Source organism: Molothrus ater, chromosome 2 (genome assembly GCF_012460135.2).
Source record: "Molothrus ater isolate BHLD 08-10-18 breed brown headed cowbird chromosome 2, BPBGC_Mater_1.1, whole genome shotgun sequence".
Classification (NCBI taxonomy): domain Eukaryota; kingdom Metazoa; phylum Chordata; class Aves; order Passeriformes; family Icteridae; genus Molothrus; species Molothrus ater.
The window spans coordinates 61,344,417-61,363,179 of record NC_050479.2 but is presented as its reverse complement, the minus strand read 5'-3'; the positions used below and the strand labels follow the sequence as shown (position 1 = coordinate 61,363,179).

The 18,763-nt window shown below is 37.5% G+C and overlaps 1 protein-coding gene and 1 long non-coding RNA gene across 3 annotated transcripts in view; both read left to right on the top strand.

The window, feature by feature from the left end:
* The window catches only part of TSC22D1 (TSC22 domain family member 1), a 90,232-nt gene that overhangs the window by 25,456 nt on the left and 46,013 nt on the right, over nt 1-18,763 (top strand). The window lies entirely within an intron of this gene.
* On the top strand, nt 7,573-14,877 carry LOC118691569 (uncharacterized). Its single transcript, XR_004981031.1, has 2 exons — nt 7,573-11,797; nt 12,760-14,877. It is a non-coding gene; the product is annotated as an uncharacterized LOC118691569 (long non-coding RNA).

The following is an 18,763-nucleotide window of genomic DNA, read 5'->3' as shown; positions in this document are numbered from 1 at the left end:
TTGTGGTGCACTCTTAACCCATTGCTTTGGCAGCAGACTACAAGCTTCTGGACAGCTAACAACCTGTGCAGGTCCAATAGTCCTTCCAGAGGAAGCAGCAGCTGGATAGGCAGGATTGGCACACAAGAGGAGAGACATCCATTGTGCTTGTTGCATGCATCTCCAAGGCTCAAGGGTTCACTATGTCTAGTACTTCAGACTCTTTCTGGATATTCTAGAACTGGAAAGTTTCTGTTCATCACTTTCTCATTTTGTGTCTTCTCATCTGGTAGAGAATGTGGTGTAAGTGGTATAAGTGCATGATGGGAGTGAAAATAACATGCTCAGACTATCATTAGACCAGTGATTCAGAACTTGTTAGGTCTTCGTTTGGGTTTACTTTGGCCAGTGAGCAGACCAGAGTGAGTGTGTTGGAGCCAAGGAAATGGAATATGCATTTGAACCATTGTTCAGGTTTATTCCAACTATTCTTCCTTCTCTTTGCTGAATTACTGAATTGTTAAATGGCTTTGGTAGGTAACTTGAGGGAAAACAAAGATGGAGAAATTGGCAACTGCATGTATCTCCCCTGTTGTGTGCCTGTTGATTACCTTTTCATGAACTTCTGTGAAACTTTTTGAAAAAGCTTGGATGTTGAAAATTAAAATAAACAGGAGAGGGAGGTATCTGGAAGTCTGTCTTTCTTTAGCCAGGTCCTGTATTTTGGGGACCGATAATTTCATCATGACAGTGGTAGTTTTACAAATGCTGAATGTGTTTTCCCATGGTGTGTTTTTAAGATACATTTGCGTTATGGCTGACAAACTGCTAGTGTTGCAAATGTCGTCCTGAATGTCTCTTGATGAAAAGGAAAGCACTTCTGAGGATCAAGTCAGCATGAGAAACAAAACAATGATTCTAGCTTCCTAATTGAGTTAAATTACCTGACAAATCAGACTTTAAAATGTTTTCTGAGGTTGTAGGCTATCTGAAAATTGTAGGAAGGCACTTCATTAGGTACACAGCATAGGAACTGGGGAAGGCTCAGCAAAACTGACTAAATGATTCTGTTGCCTTCCTGCTACAGTCTTCGATTGAGAATTCCCAAATTCTTCTTTTCAATTAGCCTTTTAGATGAGCATTTTTTAATGTTGAACTATTTCTGAGAGGGTATGGCACTAGCTTTCATAAATGTTTCATAAGTGTGGTTTTGCTTCTTTGGAAATACTTGAACTTTGGTTTGTGTTAGGTGAAACAAAAGTATGGTCACGTGTAGTTCTATTGTACTTTTGACTTAACTATTGCATTCCTTTTTTTTTTAACTGGTTTGTTTTTCTAATAAAACTGCTTGAGTTATAGTTGATTCTCAATTTCATGCTGTCTCTTGGATGATACTTATTCTAGCACAGAATAGTCTCACTTAATATTTTTCTAAAATGCACTTGTACTAGTGGTCTCAAAAGAAGAATGCTCCTGAAACTGGGACAAGGATTCTTCACTCAAAGCCATTTGCAATTGGAGAAGACATTCAAAACATTTGTCCCTGATTTGGTTAGTGCAGGAAGAGATTTCTAAAATGTTTGGTACATAAAAACTGGGAACTTAATGTTCTTCTCTCCCAATATGAGCAATTAAAACAAGTGTGGGAAAAAACAATTATATATATTGCAAAATATTCTTGACAGGGCCTAATTTCTTCAAGTACTTGATTGCCAGCTCTGGTAAGTGCTAATGTGTTCACTGATCATCCAAAAAAGTTCGTGTAGAAATTCAGAATTAACAATGCATTAAAATGATGAGCTGTAAATTCAGCTGATCAGGCTCTTTGAAATACAACACAAATAGATGTGTACTGATAGGAAATTTTCAAGACTGAAAGCTGTCTTCCTGAGAATTCCTCTGCTTTGCTTGTTTAAACCTTGATAGAATCTGATTTTTCAAGTGTCCACTGTAAATTCTTGGGCCTCTATTAGAAAAGTTTTGGTTGCAGGGTACCTGTGATGCTTTTAAATTTTTTTTGCACAGTGATGCCAGATGTTTTTACCTTCATTCAGCCTCAAGTAGTAACATGGAAGTAATAACAAAAAATGTTTTGCCAGCTTTACGGGTTACTTAGAAGGATAGATTTTAATGTTAGCTCTCTTGTCAAGCATAGCAGTCACTTCTATGAATAAATACTCTTACCAGTAGACACTGTTGTGTGATATTAGAATGGTTCTTAAGTATTTGGCAAATATGATGGCAACTTGCATTGGAACAGTGTTTGAAAACTAGATAAAAACCATATAGACTTGCATCAGATCATGAAAGAAACTGAATTGTACTTAAAAATAGCATGGCTGGTGGAGTAGTCAGGCTAATGTTGAAGCCTAAGTATTATACCCATAACACTGACTCTAGTCCTGCCAGTGGCTTCATAAATGAATAAAGTTAATGCTTCAGGAGCATTGAATTCAGTGGAGTTCAATCCAGTCAGCGGTTCTGCTACAGCGTTAATGTAGGATGTAGGAAACAGCCTTGAAAGATTTTATTTTCAACTATGTTTGCCCCCCTGGGTATTTTTGTTTAATATTTGAGAAAGAAACAAAAAGATCCATGAGTACTGGAATTTAAAAAAACCTGTGTGCATGACTTTTGACTTTCAGGGGTTTCTGTCAAAAGTCTTGTTGACTGTGGCACTGAAGTTACACTTTTTCTATTACTATGCTGCTCTTCACTTTGCCTCCAGTATTTCAGTTTTCTCATATCTCTTTCCCATGTTCCCTATTGTAGTTTCCCTTTTGTTTTGTGTATTTTGACTTGCTGACCGTCTGAAAAGAAACCCTGAGTGGCCTGCTGCTGCTCTTTCCACTTGTGGTGTACTACCTGGATAGCTGGTTGTTGTCCATCAGAATAAGTAATGTTGGGAATGCCTCTTTTATGTTCCTCACCTTGTACTTGCAGAGGCAAAAATAGGACCATGCTCATCTACTTCATTGGTGCATTCTTCTGTTCTTTGAGGTGAGACACTGGATATAAAATTAACAGTGGCTTCAAAAGTGGTTTTGTGGGGAATGTGCAATAGAAATACTTGTTTTCTTTTGTTATTTAGGGTTTGTGTGCTTTTGAAGACCCAGTAAGAATTGTGCAGTAGGCAGTAATCTTGTTGAGTATGAGAGGTTTATGTTTGCAAACTACTTAAATGTAATAACTAGACAATTTGCAAGTCCATGGAGTTACAAACCCTATGTGTGAACTGAATACATTTTATTAACTTTGTCAATTTCTGAACAAAATTAATGGTTCTAATCAAACATGGAGATGAGTTGATTGTTACAGTAGCTATGAGCCCCCTTTTCCTGTAACTTGTATGTTTCTGTGTTTAATGCTAGCTCCAACTCTGAGACAGATTGTTAAGCTTGTTTGGATTTGGCTTCCTCATAGTAACTCTGGTTCCTCCCTTTGAATTGTGTACTTTGCCTGGACCGTGGGGAGATGGATTACTGATGTCCTTGTCCATAGTATCATGTTTTTACATCAGACTAGCTTTGGTTTTGCTACATATTCATGCTGCAAATGAATGTGTAATGGTAGTTTGAATCTGCCTTATGATAATTGGAGAACAGGGTAATCAGATGATACTGGCTTTTCTGATTGCAGGCTGCACAGGCATATTTTTTTTTACATTATTATTTAGGACACTGCTCAGAATAACAGTTTGCTCAGATGTAAGCGATGAAGAGGAGGAAAGGAAGATATGTTAATGCATACTGGGGAATGGAATGGGGAAAAAAGATGGATTGGTTGTGTGTAAGAAGAATGTAAATGCTCACATTTTATCTCTTAGCTTTCCCTTTAAAATACTTATGCTTTGTCAATAATGTCTTTTACCACTGTTGCTAAATTGCAGTTAGATTCATAGAACCGTAGAATGGTTTGTGTTGAAAGGACCTTAAAGATAATATAGTTCCAATGCCTGTCATATATTTGCATACATTTTTTTTAGTCTGTAGTCAGTATTGTCTTGCTGCAGTTAAAGAACTCTAGATATAGTAGAGTTCAAAAATCTGTGCTATCCAGTTAATGATTCATTTCCTTAAAGACCAAGGTTATCATGGTGAAATTATTAGCTCTTTGAGAACAGTCTGCCACATTCTTCTAACAGGTGATCAAGTGATTCCACTGGAGTTGTGGAATTACACCCTTCCCCATGTCCTCCCCTGCCCCAGTGCTCTATGTCCCAGCTTTGGAGATGGGTAGCATCTTCCAAGTAACTTTTTAAATGCAGACTGTCTTTTATTGCACATTATTGTAATGAACTGCAGTAAGTATGAAAGCAAATCATTACCCGATTGTTGTGAGCAACTTGGTATTAGGCAGAAGCATTTTATTAATTGTAACAACTCTTTTGAGGAAACACTGACCTTTACTTATGTTTGATACAGCAATCAGATCAGGCAACTAATTTCATGCTAAAAGAGTCATGTCAAGAATACCTCCGTTGTATGTTATTGTCAGACTTGCTTCAAAATAAGCTCTGCGTGTTGTAGATATTCATCATATACAGAAATGTTAGGTAATGATTCAAAAGGTAGGGTTGTTTTCAAGAGGGTTCCTAAGCTTTCCTACCGTAATGATTCTGTGATACCGTCTTGCATGTTTGCCTGAGTGCGTGGGAAGCTCTTTTCTATCTGCCCTGGATTATGGTTATTTTTATCAATGAAATCTTGACTCAAATGCAGGAAAGAGGGTCCTGTGAGATTCAGTGTATGGTTAAACACTCTCCAGCCCAGATCAGTCAGTGGGGTAAGTTGCTATTTTGGTACGGTTATTTGATGTCTGACTTTTTCCCTGTTCTGAATAATTTTTGTGAAGACAGTATGCCTAGCCTAGAAATCAGTGGTTTTGTATGTATTCTTTTATGTATGACTTGATACTGTTTTTTTTTTTCTTGTATACAAGCTAAACCAAGTGCTAATATTTCAACAGATACAGAATGACAGTCAAACACTACACACTGGTATGCCTGTGAAGAGGCACTGCCAAAGTTAATTGTGTCTAGTGCAAAAGCTTGGAGTTCTGGCTGATCAAAGCAGGTAGGTGTGAAGGTGCTTGCATGGAGAGAAGATAAGGGGACTCAATGCAAATAGTTTTACATAAGCAGAACAAAATTATACATGTCAAATGGCCTTTACCTCAGCTGACTGAAACATTTTTAAAACTTGCAATGGTCTTATTCCAAGCGGTTTGGAAAAAATGACGCAATTTTAATTTAATACTGAAATGTGGGTGAATTGAGGCACTAGTCCAATAAGGAAAGTTAAGTCAGCAAATCTTCAGAAAACATTTAATTAGCTAATTAAAGACAGCATATTTTTTATGGTGGTAGCAGTACAGGACAATTTAGAATGCTTTTTTCATGTACTGTTAACACATACTAGGTAAAAATATAAAAATGTAATTCTGATCTAAAGCATTACTGGCTTCATATGAGACTTTTTAAACTTGTATCTTGAACCTGAGAGTCAGACTGTATTACAGAGGTGTATCATGGTGTGCTTGCACATCATTTGCAAGTCATGACTAAATCAGTTTGTCTTCACTGTCAACTGGTCATGTTAGACAATAATAAACCTCTCTTGCATCACAGATCCATTAATGCTGAAGAACTAAGACAGCTTACAATAGCATTTGACATCACTTTGTGCCTGAGCTGTAACAGTTACTAGAAAATTCAGTTTTGGCTGTAGATTTCTTACTGCTTTTGAAAATGAAGAAGGGATCAAGCCTGTTGCTCTGAGTGCTTTCTAAATTTATTAACTCTAAGAGTAAGGAAACCCTTTGTAGAAATCAGGACTTTATGTGGAAAGTAACCTAAGTGCTCAAATATGAAATACAACTTTTGAGTGCTTTCCAAAATAAAACTTTGTGAAACTGATGACTTAAAAAACCCAGGTAATTTGTTTAGCTTTTATTTATTATTGTGCCCATATTGCCTTTTCCTAACATTAATCTATTAAATACTTATATTGGAGTAATTATTGCATGAAAGGGGAATTTCTCTGCTGTGTTTGAATTCTCCAGAGATTGCAGACTCCAGAGGGAAGACATGAAGTGTCAAAACTTACAGAGAAAAGCCTTGAGCTGTTCTCATCTGGAAATTCAGATAGGACCTCACCCTACCTCCAAAAAACCCACCAAAAAAACCAGAAAACCCACCGAAAGCCCCATATAATCAAATATCCAGTCTGATGTGGCTGTTGGAACAGCACTGAAATCACTCCTCCTAACTGTGTGGTATTTCAGCTTCCAGGTTCTACAGATAGCCAGTCTGGAAGACTCTGACCAGAGAAGTGTAGGAATTATGTGAAGATTGAAAACTTAGTAAGAGAAATGGTGCTTTAAAAAAATTGTGTAAGAATTTTCTGTTACCTAGAATCAAATTATTTTGAGCAAGCCATGTATCAAGAGCTACAAAGGAAAATACAAAAAGCACTGTTAACATTAAGAAACTACAGGCTTTATTTAATTTTTTTCAAGGAAGTTCAAGGTATAAAGAAATGCTGTGACCTTTATTTTTCTAGTTGGCTTTCTTAAGCAGAAAAAAGCAAACAAATAGCCATCATATGATGTCTTAAAAAAAAGTTTTTTAAAATATTGGCTCATGCACTCTGCCCAGAAGCATAGAATTTCCGTAAGACTGAAAGAAGGTCTGTTTTTATGACAGAAATGTATGTTAGTGCCAATAAAGTCTGTTAATCTGATTAAAATGTGGTTTAGTTAGGCCAAAAAAGGTTTGCTTTCAACTGTACTTGGCATAAAAGCTGACAAGAAATAAAAAGCATGTTAATGAGGACATTTAAAAATATTCTTGCAATATAAACAGTTTCAAAAAGAAAAATAATTACAATATTGTTTAGCAAATACCCATTTCTTTAATTGTATAAAATTGATGCTTCTATTAATGGAATTGTTTTTAAAAGGTAGTATTTTCTATAATCAACCAATCATTCATTTTCATACCCCTAGTGTTTTCCTGTTGTTGTATATGTGCCAAGAAATATTGGCTGTGTTTCTCAAATGTGTGGTGTTGTGATAGCTATATATAATTTTGGAATTCTGTGTCATGCTGAGTTCAGAAACGCCAGGGCTTTTTGCCACTCCTAAACTAGGAGTTTATGGAGGGTCTCACAGGGGCTGGTACCTCTGCCAGTCTTAACTAGGTATTGTCTGATGCCTTGTCTGATACTCTAGACAATGCTGTGACCCTCTGGGTCTTTAAAGAAGTTGAGCACAAAACATTTCTGGAGAGAGGCCAAATGCTTTTAAAACACCTCCTGGAATTTAGAAAGTCAAGATTGTTGCCATTCTGTTTGTTGGCATAGTTATCTTTTAATGACAGGGTGCATGATAATCTTAAAAATAACACTTTGACCAAGGTTTTTGCTGCCTTTTCTATCCATCCTGGGACTAAATAACATTATCTGATGTAGCTATTATAATGTTCAGAATGAACTTCTGCCCTTCTCTCCAATCAAGTCTCCTCCTCCTGTTCCCCCCTGCCCCCGCCCCAAACGCTCTAAAGCAGAAAGTTTTGGAAAGCTACTATTTTTTTTTTTTTGTAGTTTCAGTAGCTTGGATTTTAAACAGCTTATATCACTCATTTTGATACTTAATACATGAGCCATGTTGGTGCTAGTTTCTGGGAAAATTATGTTTTACTAAAATTTGTTGTTCTTTTAATGTTTATTTTGAATAACAGTTCAGCTGGATGCTGGTGTGTGGATCCCATGGTGGGTTTGCAGCCTGCACATATGTCTAGAGGTGTAATTAATGGCAGCAGGAGACTGCAACTATAAGAGCTGCAAATGCTCTGCAGGGGTAGTTGCACCTTAGATCTCAAATAATTGCATAATGCTTTAAAATTTCAGTTTGAGGGTTGAGAAGTATTAGACCTGACTGCAGGTAACTTGAATTGGGTATGGCGATTTGTCCTGTTTTCTATGTTCTTTCACTTGGATCCTGCAGTTGTTGGAGCTACAGTATTAGAAATATGAAAAATATTGTTGCTTATATTCTGTACCATTAACCAAATACGGAGATTCAATTTTTTGCTTATTTTGCAGATGGTATCCTGTACAATTTACTCATAATTGTTTAAACTTTCAATTTCTTGGCTATTGAGCTTCTGCTCACTGATGCAGAAAAACGGAGACCACTCCTCAGGGGCTTGTGAATTGGCTGTGGAATGTGCCTTATAGAGAAGGAAGAAAGCAATAAAGGGAATTTTCCTCCAGGCATATTTATCAACAGTCAGGGCACTATGGAAACACATTGCAGAGATTCCTCTCTTTGCCCAAAGAAGATGAGGGTATTGATTACAGGATTCATGACCATCTTCCATATGCTCACAAACAGAAGTGTTGGTGCTTTCCTGACTTCATCTCTATCTGTAGATCACCAGTGTGTTTTTCTTGTGTCATCACAGCCATAATTTCTGTCTGCTTCAGCCCAAAGGATCCCATCAGAGCCTGTCCTGTCAACAAACTGCAGTACAGTGACTGAGAAGAGCTGTTGGATATTCAGCTGCTTAAGCTGACTAACATCCCATCTAGGTAGTACAAATCACTTCTGGTGATTGATATGAGGCAACAAAAGAACTTTTCCCAAAATTCCTGTAAGAGGGATTCAGGTACTTTGGATGGTCTTTTCTAGACTTCTTTTTCATTCTTTAGAATTTTCATAAGGGCAATGGAGTATTCATTAACATCTCTCATCTCAAAATGCAGAAAGATTTAGTTGTTTCAGCCTGAAATACATATCTCTGTGTAAGAATCAATCAGACTAGGGTTTTTGATAGCTAGAACACAAAAATTACCAAGCTCATTTATTCTTTACAGTTCAAGAAAAGTCTGCTTAAGGGAAGAATTCTGTATGAAAGGGTAAAAGTAAAAGAGTTCTTCCTTGGTTGTAAAAGGAGAGATACCATGATCTTGATGAGAGAAAAAGAATTTAACATCAAGTCATTCCTAGCAGTTTATTTCAGATTGATCTTCCAGAAACTGTTCAGCTGTTTCTGTGAGAACACCAATGGACAAAATCCTCAGAATGCTTTTTATTTTCCCCTTAAATTTCACTTTGGATCTTTGTGTCTTCTGCTGAAGAAGAGACACGAATCAAATAAGACCAAGTACTCCTGTCTCCTACGCCCCTGAAGCTGCAATAGGTGATGTCAGACTGTTTAGTGTATTGAAGGTGATTTGGAGTTTTTTTCCATTGAATAGGGTCTTTTGTGTTAAGGACTATTTCTTACAGAGGGCCTAGACAGATTCCTGTTTGAAAGGACCCTGCAATAAGCTGGGTCATGCTGCTTTGTCTGAGCTGATCTGCTCTGATACCTTCTGTTGTTTTGAATATCTTGATACCTTCTGTTGCTGGAAAAGAATATTGACTTAAAAGTCAGCAGTGCTTGTAAGCTACAATGCATCACCTGAAATGAAGCTTGTAGTGCTGTGTATGGCATTGTAGTTTTGAATGATAACTAATATTAGAGCAACTTGCAATGCCGTGAATCTCATGAACTTATCAAATTATCTGGTTAAAAAGAACCTTCTCTTCACAAGGGAATCTTTAAGAAGAAATAATGCTTTCAACTGCTACTGTCCTTTTACAATGTTGTTCTTAGCCAGCAGATACAGAGCAGTAGACACTTCCATTGAACACATGATGTTTATTGTTATTTTATCTTCTTTCATTTTCTTCTGTCTTCTTTACTGGAAGAGGAGAGTACAAACATCAGCCTGGAGACATCTCTTGGCCAAGTGCATTTCTATTTGTGTTCATCACTTACCCTTTCTGAATAGGAAGAAACAAGAACATGCATGTGGGATGAAAAGACTGAGCCTCACTCTCTAATCTTTGAAAGTTGGTCTGAAATAATAAGACAACGTTTTGTCCAGTTGAAAGGCATAGAAACATATCTTGATCTTAAGTTGATGAAAAGTAATGAAATTACAAAAAAAAAGAACCCTATTTTTGTGAGCCACTCTTTCTATTTAGACAACAAACTCTTACCTTGGCTTGAGATACTGTAACCATATTCAGGAACAAAGAAGCAGAGTATCCTTCTGCATGCCCAAGCAGTTTCTCTAGAAAGAACTTGCTGATTTTTCTGTTTTAATTACTTTAGAGTATCAGGGTTTGTCCTTGATGGCTTTTTCTGTCACGAGTTTAAAAAACAAAAATGTTTCCTGTATGCTATTCTAACTGCAAAATTGCTGTGGTTTTAATGACAAAACCTTCCCCCACCACCCCAATTTTCTTGCATTACTTTGAGCACAATGAACGAAAGAAAGCTTTTTTGAGCAGCAGAAAGCTTGTAATTGAAGAACATGTGAAGTATCTAACCATATGAAGCTACTTTGTTTAGGTGTGTGCTCTAGAAGAGAGGATGAAGAAACACCACCAACTGTCCCAAAATGAATTAAGCAAAATTATTCAAACATAATGAGTAATGTACCTCCTTGGTTAACTGTTGGATCATGCTCTACCTGATGTCTTAAGAGCAAAGAAGTGCCTGCCTGGTCAAGTGATGGTGCCTTGTGTGCCTCAGCACAATGACTGCCCCACATGCACATGCCTGCCACTGCTGTTGTGCAGAAGGTACTGCAGTGGATAATAACCAGTAAATGCATATGTGAGCAGCTATCCCTGTAGCTGTTGGAAGTCCAGTGACTTCTGGTTCTGTTTTGTTTTATGTGGGCTCCATGCTACTTATAAAATTTCACAGGAGTCTTAACCAGCTTTCAGGATTTGTGAAGAAGAAAATTTTGGCTCTCTTACACATTACTTTTGTTTGTTGTTCGTAATTCACAACTCCTAGGGCATTTGGGTTTTCGGGAATAAAAAGAGGAGTATTTTAGAAATCCAGAAATAGGATGTGGGAATTTGAGTAGGTTCTTATCTTCCACAGCAATCATAATCTGCCTAGGCTAGATCAAAGGTTGTCACAACAGCATTAAGATACTACTAGTGTTCAATCAGTCTGATTTTGGCAAATAAAGTAGAAGCCCTGAGATTGGACTAAGGCTTTTACCAGAGGAGTTGGGAGAGGTGTTAGGAAGTCATTGGTGAGGGAAACATTCAGGTAAGTATGACCATTTCTTCTTAAAAGAGATTATGGGGAGATATTCACTGCATTGCAATAGATGCCATTTTTAATTCACTCGAGAAAAAGTGAACAGAGGAGAGATTTGGATTATTTTTCCAAGAAATGAGCACCTAAATTTCCCCCTCCCCCACACCTACATCTACTTGTAACAAACTGAGAGAACTTTCTGGACAAAACATCTTATGATTGATCTCATCTGTTGCTAGATGTCTTAATAGTCTTGAAAGTTCACAGTTCAACACTTGGGGGTTGGTTTTTTTGGCATCAGAGCATGAAAAAAACTGCATGTACTAGTACTCATCTCTTGTCATCCTCCCCTATTGCAGTGACTATGTGTATGTCTCTGTGTGGCAGAAAATGAGGGAATACAGATCATTATTCAAGAAGTTACCAACTAGCACTTTTCCTTCCCCTCCAGTCTTTCTGCCTCCCTACCCTGGAAGTATGGAGTCCCTGCCTCAGCCTACGGCTTCATTCTTTTTCCAGCTGCCCACAAAAGTAAAGAACCAGTGTGAGAGTTTGAAGAAAGAATCTGCTCAGAGTCTCAAGCAAAAGCTCCAGGTTGCAGACTCAGAAAGAAACTTCCTTTGGGGAAGGATCTGCTTCCAGGATTTGCTCGTCTCTTTTTCCTTGGGCAAACAGTTCTTGAAGCAAACGACAGGGTTGCAGGTAGGTAGGGCCCCTTTGAACTGCCATCCGCTGAGGTGTGAAGGATGACTTTATGCTGTTTCTCTATGCATTTTTTTTTTGTTGATGTTGTCTTCTCCCTCTAAGCTTAGAGAGGGAAAGAGTGTGAACATTGTAAAGAAAAAGTGTTGGGGAGAGAGAGAGGAGAAAAATGTTCTGGGCACTTGGAAAGAATGCCTCTGTGTAAGCTTCCTGTCCATGGGTCATATTTGTACTTCAGTTCTGTGAAGCACTAATGACATTCTTGGTGTGACCCTTCTCTAGATGGCAAACTAAGTCAAGAGCAGAAACTGGTGGCTGGAGCCAAGATAAGGCCAGCAATTGTGTATGGTCCATAGCCACACAGTTTTCATCTCCTCCCTGTCTCTTTACACTCCTGCTAGGTTTGAATGTGCAGTAAGGCAGAGATCATCAAATGGGTTTGAAATCTGACGTGATTGCCAGCACTGAAAAAGTTTCCCCGTTCTAAACACGTAAATACGTTTCTTCCTTTAGAGGAGCGTGTGGCTGCTGGGTTTGTAAAGTCCTGTCTTTTGTCCATGTGAAGGAAATAGACTGAAATACTCTGATTAAAGGGATGTGCTGCTAGCCCACATGATCAGCAATCCCTCAGGCCCAGAGAAAGCGAATCTGCTCAGGTAAATTCTGCCTTTCTCCTTCGTGCTGTGCAGAGCAACAGCCTCTTCCTTGCAAACATCGGTAGCCCACAGTCAGACCTTTCTTTTTCCAGCTATGTCATTGCTGGCATGGGAAGTTTATTCTAAATTCCTTTTCGATTTTTAGCAAAAGAAATCACTTGAAAACTGGCAATGAAATTCTAAGGAGATTTTACCAGTTCCTCTTACGTGCTGAGTTGAAGTCATTTGGAACTATGTTACATGCATTATTACTTTGATGCATCTTGTGACTCTCTCTCCCTCTTCATTCCCTCCAAATTGCTTCAGGACACCTTCTAACCTTTATACTGCATCACAAGCCTTCAGCAGAAGATCTTATGTTGCTGGAAGATGACTGGGTTTGGATCTTGGCCTTCCCTAAGCAGGATCTCCTGGCAAAAAAATGGGATTGGGAAAGAAATGGCTCCTTTTTCCATCACACAGAACCACCCTAGAAATGGAGGCCTAGGCAGAAAATTACTTGTAATGCATTGTGCTTTAGGAAATGTGTTTGGCCTCCCATGGTCCTCTTGTTACAATGTCATATAGATATCCTTTATAAAACCTAAACCTGGCATCTTCCTATCTGAAGATCAAGTCAATAAATCCAAGATTAAGAGTGTACAGGTCTAAAAATGTGGTCGGGTCTTGCTGTCCCTTGCATAGGAGATGCCACGTGAATCTGTGAAACAGGGTTCTGCTGTGGTTCAGACTGTTATATTTGTAAAGCCTTTTCTACTTACATTGAAATCATTAGAAATAATAAAGGTTCTTGTGAAAATGGTATTTAGACTTCTACCTTGCTGGGTTTACTTAAAAAATAAATTTGAGCCAAAATGTCACAATGGGCAATATGGGAAGTAGTGTATCTTCTGAGGTTTCCTGTGGCTTTGTGTCACAAAAAAGTGTGTTGGAACTGTTGAGAGCTATAAAAGGGAAAATCTTAGATTTTTCTTTAAGAGTGAGAAGTTGTTTGTTAGAAAGCAGAAAGCTTTTAATCGTTCCCCCTAAGGGATTCTGTAGTCAAACTTAATTAAATGTCTTCTAAGATCTCAAATAAAAACCTTCTGTTTGGCAGTAGCGAACAGCACACATATGCCTGTGCACTTGTGTTGTTCTCACTATAGGAAATTAGTTTTGAAGAATGGGGCTTAGTTCTAATGTTCAGATTAGGAAAGGGGAAAGTTTTGTTCTGAAGCTGAGTGTGAGAATAGGAGGCAGGAGGGTGTACCAGACCCCTCTGGCAGTAGGTGAAGAGCACTTATGTTTTTCTGTTTTCTGCTTCTGGCAGTTGAAGTAAACTAGCCAGATGCTTATACTTGAATCCAATTAATTTCTTAAATCAGTTGCCACAAAACATTATTTTTTAACTAATGCCTAGATCTTTTGTTAAATTCACCAGCTTATTTAAATTATTCAATAGTTTTAACATAGCCCTGAGGCTACTGCTTCACGGCAGTTGTCACTTCTTACTATTCTGGAATGCACTGCAGTCCTAGTACATTCTAAAAATAATTGTTCAGATGGTGCTGTTTAAGTACATACTTATGTAGTGGGCCATTTTCCCTGGACTTTCTGAAATTGGCTTTCTGTTGGATGGCTTTTTAATATCTTATTTTGCTGTGATTATCAAGCTTGTTTATCTTGGTGCTTCTGTGGTTATTGAGTAAAGTGCTGAATTTATAACCTGGTATTTTTAGAGAACTGATAGTCACATGCCTGTGTTAAACTATGCAAGCACAGTAACACTTGTTAACTTCGAAGTTAAAAAAAAAATCAGTTTAATGTATCAAATTCAATCCTATTATAATATGTGGAAATATGTATGTGATGAACTTAAAATCGAGCAGTTGCTACAGATGTAGACATGAATTGTATACTGGACAGAAGTAATCTAGACATTAATAGCTGAAGATCTGTGGGTCTCAGAAATTAATTCTAACTAGACTGTGACTAGAGTTTTGTGCCAGCAGTGCTTTTAGTTGAAAATACCTGTTTTTCAAATTTCTAGTCCATTTGAGGTCTGATATCCTTTGTGCCTTAATAGGTTTACTTATACTTGCCTCAGCCACAGTTTTTGGTCATTTTGTTCTGTAGTAGGTAAATTTAGGACTGTCAAATACTTACAAAACAGGCACTGAGACCTGTTTATGTTACTGTCTCAGTTTTTAAAATGGCTTTACTCCTCCCCATCACAATTAGGAAACAAAACCACCAAAAAAAAAGAATAAACTAAAAAGCCTGTTGGAATTCTACAGTCAGTATTTTGATATTTGTCTTATCACCGTAGTGTTAGCATGTTTCTCATGCTCTGAGTTTTACAGTTGGAATCTTGGGTTCTTGATACATCCTTAGAACAATAACTCATGCCTTTGTGTTACTAAATAATAAAGATACCTGAAACAATTTTCTTCTTGTTTATATTGTACTTGCCATAAGTGTATGTATCGAGTGACTCCTCTGACAAACTCTGGAATGACAGGAAATGTGGAAAAACACTTTATGATTTCAGAGGTTTTTAATGCCTGGTTCTAACAGAATTTCAAAAAACAGGCCTGTTTATCCTCTTTCTATTCTCTTAAAGATTTCTTTTGAGTATTTGAGCTACCTAACTCACTTCACGTGATCCTTTATGTCTTCTTGACCAGATACCAGCCCCTCATAATTGTTTCATAGCCAGTTAAAATCCTGGCTTTTGACACTGTTTTGCCTGTCCCAGAAGAGCTGTCTTGTTTAACTTGAAAGTTTTGCTTTCTTCTTTTCACCTTATGTCCACCCTTTGTGGCTTATGCTGCAGCTCACTCTCTATTACAGGATGCTTTGAGGAAATACCCTGCGAAGATCAGGAAATTTGGGGGAAATTCTTGCTGATGTTGCTACTTCAGCCAGAGCTAAACTTGTCATTTGTGTGAGAGATGCTTTGTCAGTTTAGTTTCAGGAAGGGAGATGTATCAAAAAATGTTATTTTTGTAAGCCAGAAAATTATTTTGATTTTATAAACAAGAAAGTGGACTAAAGAGCATAGGTTCTGCGGTGTTTGTATTCCCTTGCTTTATACTGAGGAGGTGGGTAACAAAACATGAACAATTTAATGTGATTTCTGTAAGCCAGACTTGTTCCTTCAGCAATGGTGTTATTAAGTTAGATTTCTTTAAGTCCAGTTTGCAGGATGTGGGGATTTGAGCAGGTAACAGTGTCAAAAATATTTTTCAGATCTTTCTTTAATTGAGGAAAGTAGGCTTATACCTTGGTTTATCAGACATGAAAGCATCCTTGAGTCTCGAAAGAATGAATGTGATTTAGGGGTAAATTTAGAAAAAGTGTTTTTAACTGACAGCTGGAAAAAGGCATTTTCTGCAAGCAGTGGTGACTAATGGTTGAACCATTCCAGTTTTGTTTGTTGCATGGACTATGAGAAGAATTGACGGCTGCACGGCTCCTAGGACAGGTCCGTAAGTTGATGTCAGCAACGTGAGGTGAGTTGGTGGGTTGTTGCAGGAATTGCTGTTTTGCTATTTAACTTGGGTTGTCAGTTTCAAGACAATATTAAGTCTGTGATTCTTTTGCTGATGACAGTGACACTTCCCTGATCACTTGCTAATTTTTTTTAAGAATATAAGTTTACTGTTCTCCTGAACTGTTCTGTATTGTATTGTTTTGTTTCCTTGGTTGCTCTCACATGAGTGGCTTTGCTTTCTCCCTGGTAGAAAGTGACATTTCTTGTTTTTTCCATGTACTGAAGAAGTGGAGGACAGGAAAATGCGTAGGTTTTAGCCTGGTGTTAAAAAACAGTAAGTGAAGAAATTGTACCTTGCACAGATAGGTGTCACTTTCATGGGGGCAAGATAAAATATTATCTTGAGAGAGGGTTGTAGGAGGTTGCACAGTTAAGGAGGTATGTGGCTTTTGGTGGTTTTCTTCTGGGTAACTACTTCAACAATTGTAACCATACCAGTATCTGACCTCCTCTTGCCAGATTCAGGTTAAGATATCACCTGTCATTCTGAAGAAAATAACTTTTAAATAAATAACAACTTGTATGGTTATAAATTGATTTAATGAGATCATAATTGGCCTTCAAAGATAGAAATGTGATTTTTATAGATTTTCCCAAACTATAACTTTGTCCTGACTTAAACTGAAGTTTCATCATTGGATGGAATTACTTTAGAGCTCACATTATAGTGTCCTTATCCATTTGAATCTTTCAGAGGAATTTCCTCATACCTACTGCTGATGTGTTTAGAACTTTTCAGAATAGTAAAATTTGAACTATTTTTTTGAACTAAAAATGGTTTCCTGGTCTCTGGTAGCACTTTGTATTAGATGAGAAAGCATGAAAAATTGATTTGCAAAATCTTTGTGTGCATATATAAACAATGGAGAGATGAAATCAGATGGAAGTGTGTAAGAGTAAATGAAGAACAGCTGACATCAGCACAGCTGCTATGTACAGATGGAATATTCCTGGGTGATTTCAGGATTACAATGAAATTGAAGCTTAGTTGGATACTGGAACAGCACAGGAACTGGACTTACAAGCAGCTAGCTAATGTAGGAGCTCTCCCTTAACAGGCAGTAGACTTGACAGAAAATCACTTGAAGCAGTTAAGTCTTTTTTCCCCCCTATAGGTAATGATAGGAAAGTCTGGACTCATAGATTGATAGCTTGTGTGGTTAGGTTCTCTGGTGTATAATAGAGTATAAGTGCTGAATTGAACCTTTATTATGCCTCAGGCACTAGTTGTGTTTATCACATAGTGGTGTCTGAAACCTGAGTTGATGCTGCAGCTTTTTTTAAGGGGAAGAAAGCAGGGACAAGTTAGAAGGGCTTATGGACTTGTACATTTATTCTTCTGTAGCTTTTAAAGACCTTTTATATCTGCAACACTTGCAGCTGCTTGAAATTAGGAACAGGTCAAAAAATTGAGAAGAACATAGGACTAAGGATATTCAAAGAAATAACTTACATTAGTTTCTTTCCTAATAAATTAAGAGTGGTGATAAAAACAAGAATGTGCTATTCATCAAAAGCCAGTATCTGTTCCCTTGTATTACTGCTAAATTTTATCATAAATTTTTAGCTATTCCCTATGCTTGCATCTGTTCTGGAGATTTCTCCCATTTATCCCTTTTCAATGAGTACACTAATCTTTGATACTTCCTTTTTAACTAGCTCGGAACTGTTGGGGTTTTTAATTAAGCAGCTTGAGAACAATGAACAGTAATGCTACATTTGTTCAGAGAATAAAAACTTCTCTTCCCATGTCAGTCTTCACATCATTCTCCAAAAAGATATGCTACTTGGAAGACCTGACTGTATCTCCTGTGCTAGCAGTCAAACCAGTGCTTCCAGTGGCAGTACTGAAGCTACAAGGCATTTTGCTTGTCTCTCAGGCAACATTAACACCCAAATTCCTGCTTGTAGTTGAACTCAAGTTACTGTTTCAGATTAATTTTCTGCCTCCTTCAAAGACTTTAAAAACTGTAATTCTGATGACAGTGTAATAATGATACAAAGGCTGTCTGTGCTCCTTGCTTATTCTATACAAATTTGCCAGTTCAGCATTTTTTCTCCAGGCTTTAGCACCACATATGAATGGATGAGATAAGTCTCGGATCCTCACTTGCCATTGCTCTTAAGCAGTGAATGGTTTGTATTGCCACATTTTGTCACCCTGAACTGCCATCTGTTTTGTGTCCCTCCTAAAGCGCCTGCTGTTTCAAAATCTGGCCTGCTTTTTTGAATCGGAGTACATTTTTCCTAAAGAAATTCTCCTTTCTGCTGTTCTGTAAACACCAAAGTACATGCAAGATGTTATGGGCTTGACTAGCTGTTCCTGTTTGGTTCTTAGTACAGAATACAGAATTAGATTGGAGATGTTTGAGAACCACATTGTGTAATCCTTTGGTTTAGTGAAAAATCTCATCAGTTTGATTGACCTGTAACATTCACTTATTCTCAACTTGTTACTTTTTGGAACTTTGTTTTTATGTGGACTTCACTGGAATAAATCATGTAGTAACTGGCTCTCTGTGAGGCAGGTATTCTTGTTGCCTGAAAGATTTTTTTACTGCACTACCTAAAAAAAATACTATAGAACTGCTAAAGCCCTATATTTATTCCCCCTTCTTTGCTCCTGTGTTTGCTCATTAATTTCTGACACAATTAAGAGGTTTATTTACTCCTTCAACAATTTGGAAAATCCATGCAGGTTAGATAAGCCTGGAAAATAAATTGTTTTTAATGTGATCCATTATTTAATTTACAAAGTACATTAATATCAATAAA